The sequence below is a fragment of the Strix uralensis genome, unplaced genomic scaffold, assembly GCF_047716275.1.
Source record: "Strix uralensis isolate ZFMK-TIS-50842 unplaced genomic scaffold, bStrUra1 scaffold_476, whole genome shotgun sequence".
NCBI classification, from domain to species: domain Eukaryota; kingdom Metazoa; phylum Chordata; class Aves; order Strigiformes; family Strigidae; genus Strix; species Strix uralensis.
Window position 1 is genome coordinate 1 of NW_027437070.1, and position 12916 is coordinate 12916.

At 50.9% G+C, this 12916-nt stretch overlaps 5 pseudogenes; all 5 read left to right on the plus strand.

Moving 5' to 3' along the window:
• Window positions 1-122: 122 nt before the first annotated feature.
• LOC141938987 (uncharacterized) lies at window positions 123-3015 on the plus strand (annotated as a pseudogene).
• Window positions 3016-3624: 609 nt separating this feature from the next.
• On the plus strand, window positions 3625-4419 carry LOC141938988 (uncharacterized; annotated as a pseudogene).
• Window positions 4420-6387: 1968 nt separating this feature from the next.
• On the plus strand, window positions 6388-8437 carry LOC141938989 (uncharacterized; annotated as a pseudogene).
• Window positions 8438-8472: 35 nt separating this feature from the next.
• LOC141938990 (uncharacterized) lies at window positions 8473-10269 on the plus strand (annotated as a pseudogene).
• Window positions 10270-11806: 1537 nt separating this feature from the next.
• On the plus strand, window positions 11807-12672 carry LOC141938991 (uncharacterized; annotated as a pseudogene).
• Window positions 12673-12916: the final 244 nt, after the last annotated feature.

Here is a 12916-nt window from a genome sequence, read left to right on the forward strand (position 1 = left end):
AAAAGAGAGGAGGAATAGAGAGGAGGAAGAGAGAGGAGGAAGAGAGAGGCGGAAGAGAGAGGAAGAGGAGAGTGGAGGAAGAGAGAGGAGGAAAAGATAGGAGTAAGAGTGAGGAAAACTAGAAAAAGAGAGGAGGAATAGAGAGGAGGAAGAGAGAGGAGGAAGAGAGAGTAGGAAGAGAGAGAAGGAAGACAAGGAAGAGGAAAGAAGAGGAAGAGAGAGGAGGAAAAGCGAGGAGGAACAGAGAGGAAGAGGAGAGAGGAGGAAGAGAGAGGAGGAAGAGAGAGGAAGAGCAGAGAGGAGGAGGAGAGATGAGGAAGAGACAGGAGGAAGAGAGAGGAGGAAGATAGAGAAGGAAGAGAGAGGAAGAGGAGAGAGGAGGAAGAGAGAGGAGGAAAAGAGAGGAGGAACAGAGAGGAAGTGGAGAGAGGAGGAAGAGAGTGGAGGAAGAGAGAGGAAGATGAGAGAGGAGGAGGAGAGAGGAGGAAGAGAGAGGAGGAAGAGAGAGGAGGAAGAGATAGGAAGAGGAGAGTGGAGGAAGAGAGACGAGGAAGAGAGAGGGAGAGGAGAGAGGATGAAGAGAGAGGTGGAAAAGGGAGGAGGAACAGAGAGGAAGAGGAGAGAGGAGGAAGAGAGAGGAAGAGGAGAGAGGAGGAGGAGAGAGGAGGAAGAGAGAGGAGGAAAATGGAGGAGGAAGACAGAGGAGGAAGAGAGAGGAGGAAGAGAGAGGAGGAAGAGAGAGGCGGAAGAGAGAGGAAGAGGACAGTGGAGGAAGAGAGAGGAGGAAGAGAGAGGAGGAAGAGAGAGGAGGAAGAGAGAGGAAAAATACAGAGGAGGAAAAGAGAGGAGGAAGAGAGAGGAGGAACAGAGAGGAGGAAGAGAGAGGAGGAAGAGAGAGGAAAATGAGAGAGGAGGAAGAGAGAGGAAAAGGAGAGAGGAGGAATTGGTTGAGGAAAAGAGTGGAGGAAGAGAGGAGGAAGAGAGGAGGAAGAGAGAAGAGGAAGAGAGAGGCGGAAGAGAGAGGAAGAGGAGAGTGGAGGAAGAGAGAGGAGGAAGAGAGAGGAGGAAGAGAGAGTAGGAAGAGAGAGGAGGAAGAGAGAGAAGGAAGACAAGGAAGAGGAAAGAAGAGGAAGAGAGAGTAGGAAAAGGGAGGAGGAACAGAGAGGAAGAGGAGAGAGGAGGAAGAGAGAGGAGGAAGAGAGAGGAAGAGGAGAGAGGAGGAGGAGAGATGAGGAAGAGACAGGAGGAAGAGAGAGGAGGAAGAGAGAGAAGGAAGAGAGAGGAAGAGGAGAGAGGAGGAAGAGAGAGGAGGAAAAGAGAGGAGGAACAGAGAGGAAGAGGAGAGAGGAGGAAGAGAGGGGAGGAAGAGAGAGGAAGAGGAGTGAGGAGGAGGAGAGATGAGGAAGGACAGGAGGAAGAGAGAGGAGGAAGAGAGAGAAGGAAGAGAGAGGAAGAGGAGAGAGGAGGAAGAGAGAGGAGGAAAAGAGAGGAGGAACAGAGAGGAAGAGGAGTGAGGAGGAAGAGAGAGGAGGAAGAGAGAGGAAGAGGAGAGAGGAGGAAGAGAGAGGAGGAAGAGAGAGGAAGAGGAGAGAGGAGGAAGAGAGAGGAGGAAAAGGGAGGAGGATCAGAGAGGAAGAGGAGAGAGGAGGAAGAGAGAGGAAGATGAGAGAGGAAGATGAGAGAGGAGGACGAGAGAGGAGGAAGAGAGAGGAGGAAGAGAGAGAAGGAAGAGAGAGGAAGAGGAGAGAGGAGAAAGAGAGAGGAGGAAAAGGGAGGAGGGACAGAGAGGAAGAGGAGAGAGGAGGAGGAGAGAGGAGGAAGAGAGAGGAGGAAGAGAGAGGAAAAATAGGAGGAAGAGAGAGGAGGAAGAGAGAGGAGTAAGAGAGAGGAAAAATAGGAGGAAACGAGAGGAGGAAGAGAGAGGAGGAAGAGAGAGGAGGAACAGAGAGGAAGAGGAGTGAGGAGGAAGAGAGAGGAGGAAGAGAGAGGAAGAGGAGAGAGGAGGAAGAGAGAGGAGGAAGAGAGAGGAAGAGGAGAGAGGAGGAAGAGAGAGGAGGAAAAGGGAGGAGGATCAGAGAGGAAGAGGAGAGAGGAGGAAGAGAGAGGAAGATGAGAGAGGAAGATGAGAGAGGAGGACGAGAGAGGAGGAAGAGAGAGGAGGAAGAGAGAGAAGGAAGAGAGAGGAAGAGGAGAGAGGAGAAAGAGAGAGGAGGAAAAGGGAGGAGGGACAGAGAGGAAGAGGAGAGAGGAGGAGGAGAGAGGAGGAAGAGAGAGGAGGAAGAGAGAGGAAAAATAGGAGGAAGAGAGAGGAGGAAGAGAGAGGAGTAAGAGAGAGGAAAAATAGGAGGAAACGAGAGGAGGAAGAGAGAGGAGGAAGAGAGAGGAGGAACAGAGAGGAAGAGGAGAGTGGAGGAAGAGAGAGGAGGAAGAGAGAAGAGGAAGAGAGAGGAAAAATAGGAGGAAGAGAGAGGAGGAAGAGAGAGGAAGAGGAGAGAGGAGGAAGAGAGAGGAGGAAGAGTGAGGAAGAGGAGAAAGGAGGAAGAGAGAGGAAAAGGAGAGAGGAGGAATACAGAGAAGAAAGAGAGAGGAGGAAGAGAGAGAAGTAGGAGAGAGGAGGAAAAGTGAGGAGGAAGAGAAAAGAGGAAGAGAGAGGAGGAAGAGAGAGAAAGAGGAGAGAGGAGGAAGAGAAAGGAGGAAGAAAGAGGAAAAGAAGAGAGGAGGAGGAGAGAGAAGGAGGAGAGACGATTGGGAGAGAGTAGGCAAAGAGAGGAGGAAGAGAGAGGAGGAAGAGAGAGGAAGAGGACAGAGGAGGCAGAGAGATGAGGAAAAGAGAGGAGGAAGAGAGAGGAGGAAGAGAGAGGAAGAGGACAGAGGATGCAGAGAGATGAGGAAAAGAGAGGAGGAAGAGAGAGGAGAAAGAGAGAGGACGAGGAGAGAGGAGGAAGAGAGAGGAAGAAGAGAGAGGAAGAGGAGAGAGTAGGAAGAGAGAGGAGGAAGAGAGATGAGGAAAAGTGAGGAGGAAGAGACAGGAGGAAGAGAGAGGAGGAAGAGAGAGGAAGAGGAGAGTGGAGGAAGAGAGAGGAGGAAGAGAGCGGAGGAAGAGAGAGGAAAAATAGGAGGAAACGAGAGGAGGAAGAGAGAGGAGGAAGAGGTGGAGGAAAAGAGAGGAGGAATAGAGATGAGGAAGAGAGAGGAGGAAGAGAAAGGAAAATTGCAGAGGAGGAAAAGAGAGGAGTAAGAGAGAGGAGGAAGAGAGAGGAGGAAGAGAGAGGAGGAAAAGGGAGGAGGAACACAGAGGACGAGGACAGAGGAGGAAGAGAGAGGAGGAAGAGAGAGGAGGAAGAGAGAGGTAAAGGAGCTAGGAGGAGGAGAGATGAGGAAGAGAGAGGAGGAAGAGAGAGGAGGAAGAGGAGAGTGGAGGAAGAGAGGAGGAAGAGAGAGGGAGAGGAGAGAGGAGAAAGAGAGAGGAGGAAAAGGGAGGAGGAACAGAGAGGAAGAGGAGAGAGGAGGAAGAGAAAGGAGGAAGAGAGAGGAAGAGGAGAGAGAAGGAGGAGAGAGGAGGAAGAGAGAGGAGGAAGAGAGAGGAGGAAGAGAGAGAAGGAAGAGAGAGGAAGAGGAGAGAGGAGGAAGACAGAGGAGGAAAAGGGAGGAGGAACAGAGAGGAAGAGGAGAGATGAGGAAGAGAGAGGAAAATGAGAGAGGAGGAAGAGAGAGGAAGAGGAGAGTGGAGGAAGAGAGAGGAGGAAGAGAGAGGAGGAAAAGGGAGGAGGAACAGAGAGGAAGAGGAGAGAGGAGGAAGAGAGAGGAGGAAGAGAGAGGAAGATGAGAGAGGAGGAAGAGAGAGGAGGAAGAGAGCGGAAGAGGAGGGAGGACGAGGAGAGAGGAGGAAGAGAGAGGAGGAAGAGAGAGGAGGAAGAGAGAGGAAAAGTAGAGAGGAGGAAGTGGTGGAGGAAAAGAAAGGAGGAAGAGAGGAGAAAGAGAGGAGGAAGAGAGAGGGGGAAGAGAGCGGCGGAAGAGAGAGGAAGAGGAGAGTGAAGGAAGAGAGAGGAGGAAGAGAGAGGAGTAAGATAGAGGAAAAATAGGAGGAAAAGAGAGGAGGAAGAGAGAGGAGGAAGAGAGAGGAGGAATAGAGAGGAGGAAGAGTGAGGAAGAGGAGAAAGGAGGAAGAGAGAGGAAAAGGAGAGAGAAGGAATACAGAGGAGAAAGAGCGAGGAGGAATAGAGAGAAGGAGGATAGAGGAGGAAAAGAGAGGAGGAAGAGAAAGGAGGAAGAGAGAGGAGGAAGAGAGAGGAGGAAGAGAGAAGAAGAGGAGAGAGGAGGAAAAGAGAGGAGGAAGAGAGAGGAGGAAGACAGAGGAAAAACAGGAGGAAGAGAGAGGAGGAAGAGAGAGGAAGAGGAGAGAGAAGGAAGAGAGAGTAGGAAGAGATAGGAAGATGAGAGTGGAGGAAGAGAGAGGAGGAAGAGAGAGGAAGAGGAGAGAGGATGAAGAGAGAGGTGGAAAAGGGAGGAGGAACAGAGAGGTAGAGGAGAGAGGAGGATGAGAGAGGAAGAAGAGAGAGGAAGAGGAAAGAGGATTAGGAGAGAGGAGGAAGAGGGAGGAAGAAAGAGAGAGGAGGAAGAGAGAGGAGGAAGAGAGAGGAAAAGTAGAGAGGACGAAGTGGTGGAGGAAAAGAAAGGAGGAAGAGAGGAGAAAGAGAGGAGGAAGAGAGAGGGGGAAGAGAGCGGCGGAAGAGAGAGGAAGAGGAGAGTGAAGGAAGAGAGAGGAGGAAGAGAGAGGAGTAAGATAGAGGAAAAATAGGAGGAAAAGAGAGGAGGAAGAGAGAGGAGGAAGAGAGAGGAGGAAGAGAGAGGAAGAGGAGAGTGGAGGAAGAGAGAGGAGGAAGAGAGAGGAGGAAGAGTGAGGAAAAATAGGAGGAAAAGAGAGGAGGAAGAGAGAGGAGTAAGAGAGAGGAAAAATAGGAGGAAAAGAGAGGAGGAAGATAGAGGAGGAAGAGAGAGGAGTAAGAGAGAGGAAGAGGAGAGTGGAGGAAGAGAGAGGAGGAAGAGAGAGGAGGAAGAGAGAGGAAAAATAGAAGGAAGAGAGAGGAGGAAGAGAGAGGAAGAGGAGAGAGGAGGAAGAGACAGGAGGAAGAGTGAGGAAGAGGAGAAAGGAGGAAGAGAGAGGAAAAGGAGAGAGAAGGAATACAGAGGAGAAAGAGCGAGGAGGAATAGAGAGCAGGAGGATAGAGGAGGAAAAGAGAGGAGGAAGAGAATGGAGGAAGAGAGAGGAGGAAGAGAGAGGAGGAAGAGAGAAGAAGAGGAGAGAGGAGGAAGAGAGAGGTGGAAAAGGGAGGAGGAACAGAGTGGAAGAGGAGAGAGGAGGAGGAGAGAGGAGGAAGAGAGAGAAGGAAGAGAGAGCAAGAGGAGAGAGGAGGAAAAGAGAGGAGGAAGAGAGAGGAGGAAGACAGAGGAAAAACAGGAGGAAGAGAGAGGAGGAAGAGAGAGGAAGAGGAGAGAGAAGGAAGAGAGAGTAGGAAGAGATAGGAAGATGAGAGTGGAGGAAGAGAGAGGAGGAAGAGAGAGGAAGAGGAGAGAGGATGAAGAGAGAGGTGGAAAAGGGAGGAGGAACAGAGAGGTAGAGGAGAGAGGAGGATGAGAGAGGAAGAAGAGAGAGGAAGAGGAAAGAGGATTAGGAGAGAGGAGGAAGAGGGAGGAAGAAAGAGATAGGAGGAAGAGAGAGGAGGAAGAGAGAGGAAAAGTAGAGAGGACGAAGTGGTGGAGGAAAAGAAAGGAGGAAGAGAGGAGAAAGAGAGGAGGAAGAGAGAGGGGGAAGAGAGCGGCGGAAGAGAGAGGAAGAGGAGAGTTAAGGAAGAGAGAGGAGGAAGAGAGAGGAGTAAGATAGAGGAAAAATAGGAGGAAAAGAGAGGAGGAAGAGAGAGGAGGAAGAGAGAGGAGGAAGAGAGAGGAAGAGGAGAGTGGAGGAAGAGAGAGGAGGAAGAGAGAGGAGGAAGAGTGAGGAAAAATAGGAGGAAAAGAGAGGAGGAAGAGAGAGGAAGAGGAGAGAGGAGGAAGAGACAGGAGGAAGAGTGAGGAAGAGGAGAAAGGAGGAAGAGAGAGGAAAAGGAGAGAGAAGGAATACAGAGGAGAAAGAGCGAGGAGGAATAGAGAGAAGGAGGAGAGAGGAGGAGGAGAGAGGATTGGGAGACAGTAGGCAAAGAGAGGAGGAAGAGAGAGGAGGAAGAGAGAGGAAGAGGACAGAGGAGGCAGAGAGATGAGGAAAAGAGAGGAGGAAGAGAGAGGAGAAAGAGAGAGGACGAGGAGAGAGGAGGAAGAGAGAGGAGGAAGAGAGAGGAAGAGGAGAGAGTAGGAAGAGAGAGGAGGAAGAGAGAGGAGGAAAAGTGAGGAGGAAGAGAGAGGAGGAAGAGAGAGGAGGAAGAGAGAGGAGAAGAGAGAGGAAAAATACAGAGGAGGAAAAGAGAGGAGGAAGAGAGAGGAGGAAGAGAGAGGCGGAAGAGAGAGGAAGAGGAGAGTGGAGGAAGAGAGAGGAGGAAGAGAGAGGAGTAAGAGAGAGGAAAAAAAGAAAAAGATAGGAGGAATAGAGAGGAGGAAGAGAGAGGAGGAAGAGAGAGGAAAAATAGGAGGAAGAGAGAGGAGGAAGAGAGAGGAAGAGGAGAAAGGAGGAAGAGAGAGGAAAAGGAGAGAGAAGGAATACAGAGGAGAAAGAGTGAGGCGGAATAGAGAGAAGGAGGAGAGAGGAGGAAAAGAGAGGAGGAAGAGAAAGGAGGAAGAGAGAGGAGGAAGAGAGAGGAGGAGAGCGGAGGAAGAGAGAGGAGGAAGAGAGAGGAGGAGGAGAGAGGAGGAAGAGAGAGGAGGAAGAGTGAGGAAGAGGAGAAAGGAGGCAGAGAGATGAGGAAAAGAGAGGAGGAAGAGAGAGGAGAAAGAGAGAGGACGAGGAGAGAGGAGGAAGAGAGAGGAGGAAGAGAGAGGAAGAGGAGAGAGTAGGAAGAGAGAGAAGGAGGAGAGATGAGGAAAAGTGAGGAGGAAGAGAGAGGAGGAAGAGAGAGGAGGAAGAGAGAGGAGGAAAAGAGAGGAAAAATAGGAGGAAGAGAGAGAAGGAAGAGAGAGGAAGAGGAGAGAGGAGGAAGAGAGAGGAGGTAGAGTGAGGAAGAGGAGAAAGGAGGAAGAGAGAGGAAAAGGAGAGAGAAGGAATACAGAGGAGAAAGAGTGAGGCGGAATAGAGAGAAGGAGGAGAGAGGAGGAAAAGAGAGGAGGAAGAGAAAGGAGGAAGAGAGAGAAGGAAGAGAGAGGAGGAGGAGAGAGGAGGAAGAGAGAGGAGGAAGAGAGGAGGAGGAGAGAGGAGGAAGACAGAGGAGGAAGAGTGAGGAAGAGGAGAAAGGAGGCAGAGAGATGAGGAAAAGAAAGGAGGAAGAGAGAGGAGAAAGAGAGAGGACGAGGAGAGAGGAGGAAGAGAGAGGAGGAAGAGAGAGGAGGAGAGATGAGGAAAAGTGAGGAGGAAGAGAGAGGAGGAAGAGAGAGGAGGAAGAGAGAGGAGGAAGAGAGAGGAAAAATAGGAGGAAGAGAGAGGAGGAAGAGAGAGGAGGAAGAGAGAGGAAGAGGAGAGAGGAGGAAGGGAGAGGAGGCAGAGTGAGGAAGAGGAGAAAGGAGGAAGAGAGAGGAAGAGGAGAGAGAAGGAATACAGAGGAGAAAGAGCGAGGAGGAATAGAGAGAAGGAGGAGAGAGGAGGAAAAGAGAGGAGGAAGAGATAGGAGGAAGAGAGAGGAGGAAGAGAGAGGAGGAAGAGAGAGGAAGAGGAGAGTGGAGGAAGAGAGAGAGGAAGAGAGAGGAGGAAGAGTGAGGAAGAGCAGAAAGGAGGAAGAGAGAGGAAAAGGAGAGTGGAGGAAGAGAGAGGAGGAAGAGAGAGGAGAGAGGAGGAACAGAGAGGAGGAAAAGGGAGGAGGAACAGAGAGGAAGAGGAGAGAGGAGGAAGAGAGAGGAGGAAGAGAGGAAAATGAGAGAGGAGGAAGTGGTGGAGGAAAAGAGAGGAGGAAGAGAGAGGAGGAAGAGAGAGGAGGAAGAGCGAGGAAGAGGAGAGAGGAGGAAGAGAGAGGAGGAAAAGGGAGGAGGAACAGAGAGGACGAGGAGAGAGGAGGAAGAGAGAGGAGGAAGAGAGAGGAGGAAGAGAGAGAAGGAAGAGAGAGGAAGAGGAGAGAGGAGGAAGAGAGAGGAGGAAAAGGGAGGAGGAAGAGAGAGGACGAGGACAGAGGAGGAAGAGAGAGGAGGAAGAGAGAGGAGGAAGAGAGAGGTAAAGGAGAGAGGAGGAGGAGAGAGGAGGAAGAGAGTAGGAAGAGAGAGGAGGAAGAGAGAGGAGGAAGAGAGAGAAGGAAGAGAGAGGGAGAGGAGAGAGGAGGAAGAGAGAGGAGGAAAAGGGAGGAGGAAGAGAGAGGAAGATGAGAGATGAGGTAGAGAGAGGAGGAAGAGAGCGGAAGAGGAGGGAGGACGAGGAGAGAGGAGGAAGAGAGAGGAGGAAGAGAGAGAAGGAAGAGAGAGGAAGAGGAGAGAGAAGGAAGAGAGAGGAGGAAAAGGGAGGAGGAACAGAGAGGAGGAGGAGAGAGGAGGAGGAGAGAGGAGGAAGAGAGAGAAGGAAGAGAGAGGAAGAGGAGAGAGAAGGAAGAGAGAGGAGGAAAAGAGAGGAGAAACAGAGAGGATGAGGAGAGAGGAGGAAGAGAGAGGAGGAAAAGAGAGGAGGAACAGAGAGATGAGGAGAGAGGAGGAAGAGACAGGAGGAACAGAGAGGAAGAGGAGAGAGGAGGATGAGAGAGGAGGAAGAGAGAGGAAGAGGAAAGAGGATTAGGAGAGAGGAGGAAGAGGGAGGAAGAAAGAGAGAGGAGGAAGAGAGAAGAGAGAGGAAGAGGAGAGTGAAGGAAGAGACAGGAGGAAGAGAGAGGAGTAAGAGAGAGGAAAAATAGGAGGAAAAGAGAGGAGGAAGAGAGAGGAGGAAGAGAGAGGAAGAGGAGAGTGGAGGAAGAGAGAGGAGGAAGAGAGAGGAGGAAGAGAGAGGAAAAGGAGAGAGAAGGAATACAGAGGAGAAAGAGCGAGGAGGAATAGAGAGAAGGAGGAGAGAGGAGGAAGAGAGAATTGGGAGAGAGTAGGCAAAGAGAGGAGGAAGAGAGAGGAGGAAGAGAGAGGAAGAGGACAGAGGAGGCAGAGAGATGAGGAAAAGAGAGGAGGAAGAGAGAGGAGAAAGAGAGAGGACGAGGAGAGAGGAGGAAGAGAGAGGAGGAAGAGAGAGGAAGAGGAGAGAGTAGGAAGAGAGAGGAGTAAGAGAGAGGAGGAAAAGTGAGGAGGAAGAGAGAGGAGAAAGAGAGAGGAGGAAGAGAGAGGAGGAAGAGAGAGGAAAAATACAGAGGAGGAAAAGAGAGGAGGAAGAGAGAGGAGGAAGAGAGAGGAGGAAGAGAGAGGAGGAAGAGAGAGTAAAGTGAGAGAGGAGGAAGAGAGAGGAAAAGGAGAGAGGAGGAAGTGGTTGAGGAAAGAGAGGAGGAAGAGAGGAGGAAGAGAGGAGGAAGAGAGAGGAGGAAGAGAGAGGCGGAAGAGAGAGGAAGAGGAGAGTGGAGGAAGAGAGAGGAGTAAGAGAGAGGAAAAATAGAAAAGAGAGGAGGAATACAGAGGAGGAAGAGAGAGGAGGAAGAGAGAGGAAAAATAGGAGGAAGAGAGAGGAGGAAGAGAGAGGACGAGGAGAGAGGAGGAAGAGTGAGGAGGAAGAGAGAGGAGGAAGAGAGAGGAGGAAGAGGGAGGAGGAAGAGAGAGGAAGAGTAGAGAGGAGGAAGAGAGAGGAGGAAAAGAGAGGAGGAACAGAGAGGAAGAGGAGAGAGGAGGAAGAGAGAGGATGAAGAGAGAGGAAGATGAGAGAGGAGGAGGAGAGAGGAGGAAGAGAGAGGAGGAAGGGAGAGGAGGAAGAGAGAGGAGGAAGAGAGAGGATAAATAGGAGGATAAGAGAGGAGGAATAGAGAGAAGGAAGAGAGAGGAGGAAGAGATAGGAAGAGGAGAGTGGAGGAAGAGAGAGGAGGAAGAGAGGGGGAGAGGATAGAGGATGAAGAGAGAGGTGGAAAAAGGAGGAGGAACAGAGAGGAAGAGGAGAGAGGAGGAGGAGAGAGGAGGAAGAGAGAGAAGGAAGAGAGAGGAAGAGGAGAGAGAAGGAAGAGAGAGGAGGAAAAGAGAGGAGAAACAGAGAGGATGAGGAGAGAGGAGGAAGAGAGAGGAGGAAGAGAGAGGAGGAAGAGAGAGGAAAAATAGGAGTAAGAGAGAGGAGGAAGAGAGAGGAAGAGGAGAGAGGAGGAAGAGACAGGAGGAAGAGTGAGGAAGAGGAGAAAGGAGGAAGAGAGAGGAAAAGGAGAGAGAAGCAATACAGAGGAGAAAGAGCGAGGAGGAATAGAGAGAAGGAGGAGAGAGGAGGAGGAGAGAGGATTGGGAGACAGTAGGCAAAGAGTGGAGGAAGAGAAAGGAGGAAGAGAGAGGAAGAGGACAGAGGAGGCAGAGAGATGAGGAAAAGAGAGGAGGAAGAGAGGAGAAAGAGAGAGGACGAGGAGAGAGGAGGAAGAGAGAGGAGGAAGAGAGAGGAAGAGGAGAGAGTAGGAAGAGAGAGGAGGAAGAGAGAGGAGGAAGAGAGAGGAGGAAGAGAGAGGAAAAATACAGAGGAGGAAAAGAGAGGAGGAAGAGAGAGGAGGAAGAGAGAGGAGGAAGAGTGAGGAGGAAGAGAGAGTAAAGTGAGAGAGGAGGAAGAGAGAGGAAAAAGAGAGAGGAGGAAGTGGTTGAGGAAAAGAGAGGAGGAAGAGAGGAGGAAGAGAGGTGGAAGAGAGAGGAGGAAGAGAGAGGTGGAAGAGAGAGGAAGAGGAGAGTGGAGGAAGAGAGAGGAGGAAGAGAGAGGAGTAAGAGAGGAAAAATAGAAAAAGATAGGAGGAATAGAGAGGAGGAAGAGAGAGGAGGAAGAGAGAGGAAAAATACAGAGGAGGAAAAGAGAGGAGGAAGAGAGAGGAGGAAGAGAGAGGAGGAAGAGAGAGGAGGAAGAGAGAGTAAAGTGAGAGAGGAGGAAGAGAGAGGAGGAAAAGGGAGGAGGAAGAGAGAGGACGAGGACAGAGGAGGAAGAGAGAGGTAGAGGAGAGAGGAGGATGAGAGAGGAGGAAGAGAGAGGAGTAAGATAGAGGAAAAATAGGAGTAAAAGAGAGGAGGAAGAGAGAGGAGGAAGAGAGAGGAGGAAGAGAGAGGAAGAGGAGAGTGGAGGAAGAGAGAGGAGGAAGAGAGAGGAGGAAAAGTGAGGAGGAACAGAGAGGAAGAGGAGAGAGGAGTAAGAGAGAGGGTAAAGAGAGAGGTGGAAGAGAGAGGAAAAGGAGAGAGGAGGAGGAGAGAGGAGGAAGAGAGAGGAGGAAGAGAGAGGAGAAAGAGAGAGGAAAAATAGGAGGAAAAGAGAGGAGGAAGAGAGAGGAGGAAGAGAGGGGAAAAATACAGAGGAGGAAAAGAGAGGAGGAAGAGCGAGGAGGAACAGAGAGGAGGAAGAGAGAGGAGGAAGAGAGAGGAAAATGAGAGCGGAGGAAGAGAGAGGAAAAGGAGAGAGGAGGAAGTGGTTGAGGAAAAGAGTGGAGGAAGAGAGGAGGAAGAGAGGAGGAAGAGAGAGGAGGAAGAGAGAGGCGGAAGAGAGAGGAAGAGGAGAGTGGAGGAAGAGGAGGAGGAAGAGAGAGGAGGAAGAGAGAGGAAAAATAGAAAAAGAGAGGAGGAATAGAGAGGAGGAAGAGAGAGGAGGAAGAGAGAGGAAAAATAGTAGGAAAAGAGAGGAGGAAGAGAGAGGAGGAAGAGAGAGAAGGAAGACAAGGAAGAGGACAGAAGAGGAAGAGAATGGAGGAAGAGAGAGGAGGAAGAGAGAGGAAGAGGAGAGAGGAGGAGGAGCGAGGAGGAAGAGAGAGGAAGAGGAGAGAGGAGGAAGAGAGAGGAGGAAAAGAGAGGAGGAACAGAGAGGAAGAGGAGAGAGGAGGAAGAGAGAGGATGAAGAGAGAGGAAGATGAGAGAGGAGGAGGAGAGAGGACGAAGAGAGAGGAGGAAGAGAGAGGTGGAAGAGAGAGGAGGAAGAGAGAGGATTAATAGGAGGATAAGAGAGGAGGAAGAGGGAGAAGGAAGAGAGAGGAGGAAGAGATAGGAAGATGAGAGTGGAGGAAGAGAGAGGAGGAAGAGAGAGGAGGAAGAGAGAGGAAGAGGAGAGAGGAGGAAGAGAGAGGAGGAAAAGAGAGGAGGAAGAGAGAGGAAGAGGAGAGAGGAGGAAGAGAGAGGAGGAAAAGAGAGGAGGAACAGAGAGATGAGGAGAGAGGAGGAAGAGACAGGAGGAACAGAGAGGAAGAGGAGAGAGGAGGATGAGAGAGGAGGAAGAGAGAGGAAGAGGAAAGAGGATTAGGAGAGAGGAGGAAGAGGGAGGAAGAAAGAGAGAGGAGGAAGAGAGAAGAGGAAGAGAGAGGAAGAGGAGAGTGAAGGAAGAGAGAGGAGGAAGAGAGAGGAGGAACAGAGAGGAAAAATAGGAGGAAAAGAGAGGAGGAAGAGAGAGGAAGAGGAGAGAGGAGGAAGAGAGAGGAGGAAGAGTGAGGAGCAGAAGAAAGGAGGAAGAGAGAGGAAAAGGAGAGAGAAGGAATACAGAGGAGAAAGAGCGAGGAGGAATAGAGAGAAGGAGGAGAGAGGAGGAAGAGAGAATTGGGAGAGAGTAGGCAAAGAGAGGAGGAAGAGAGAGGAGGAAGAGAGAGGAAGAGGACAGAGGAGGCAGAGAGATGAGGAAAAGAGAGGAGGAAGAGAGAGGAGAAAGAGAGAGGACGAGGAGAGAGGAGGAAGAGAGAGGAGGAAGAGAGAGGAAGAGGAGAGAGTAGGAAGAGAGAGGAGGAAGAGAGAGGAGGAAAAGTGAGGAGGAAGA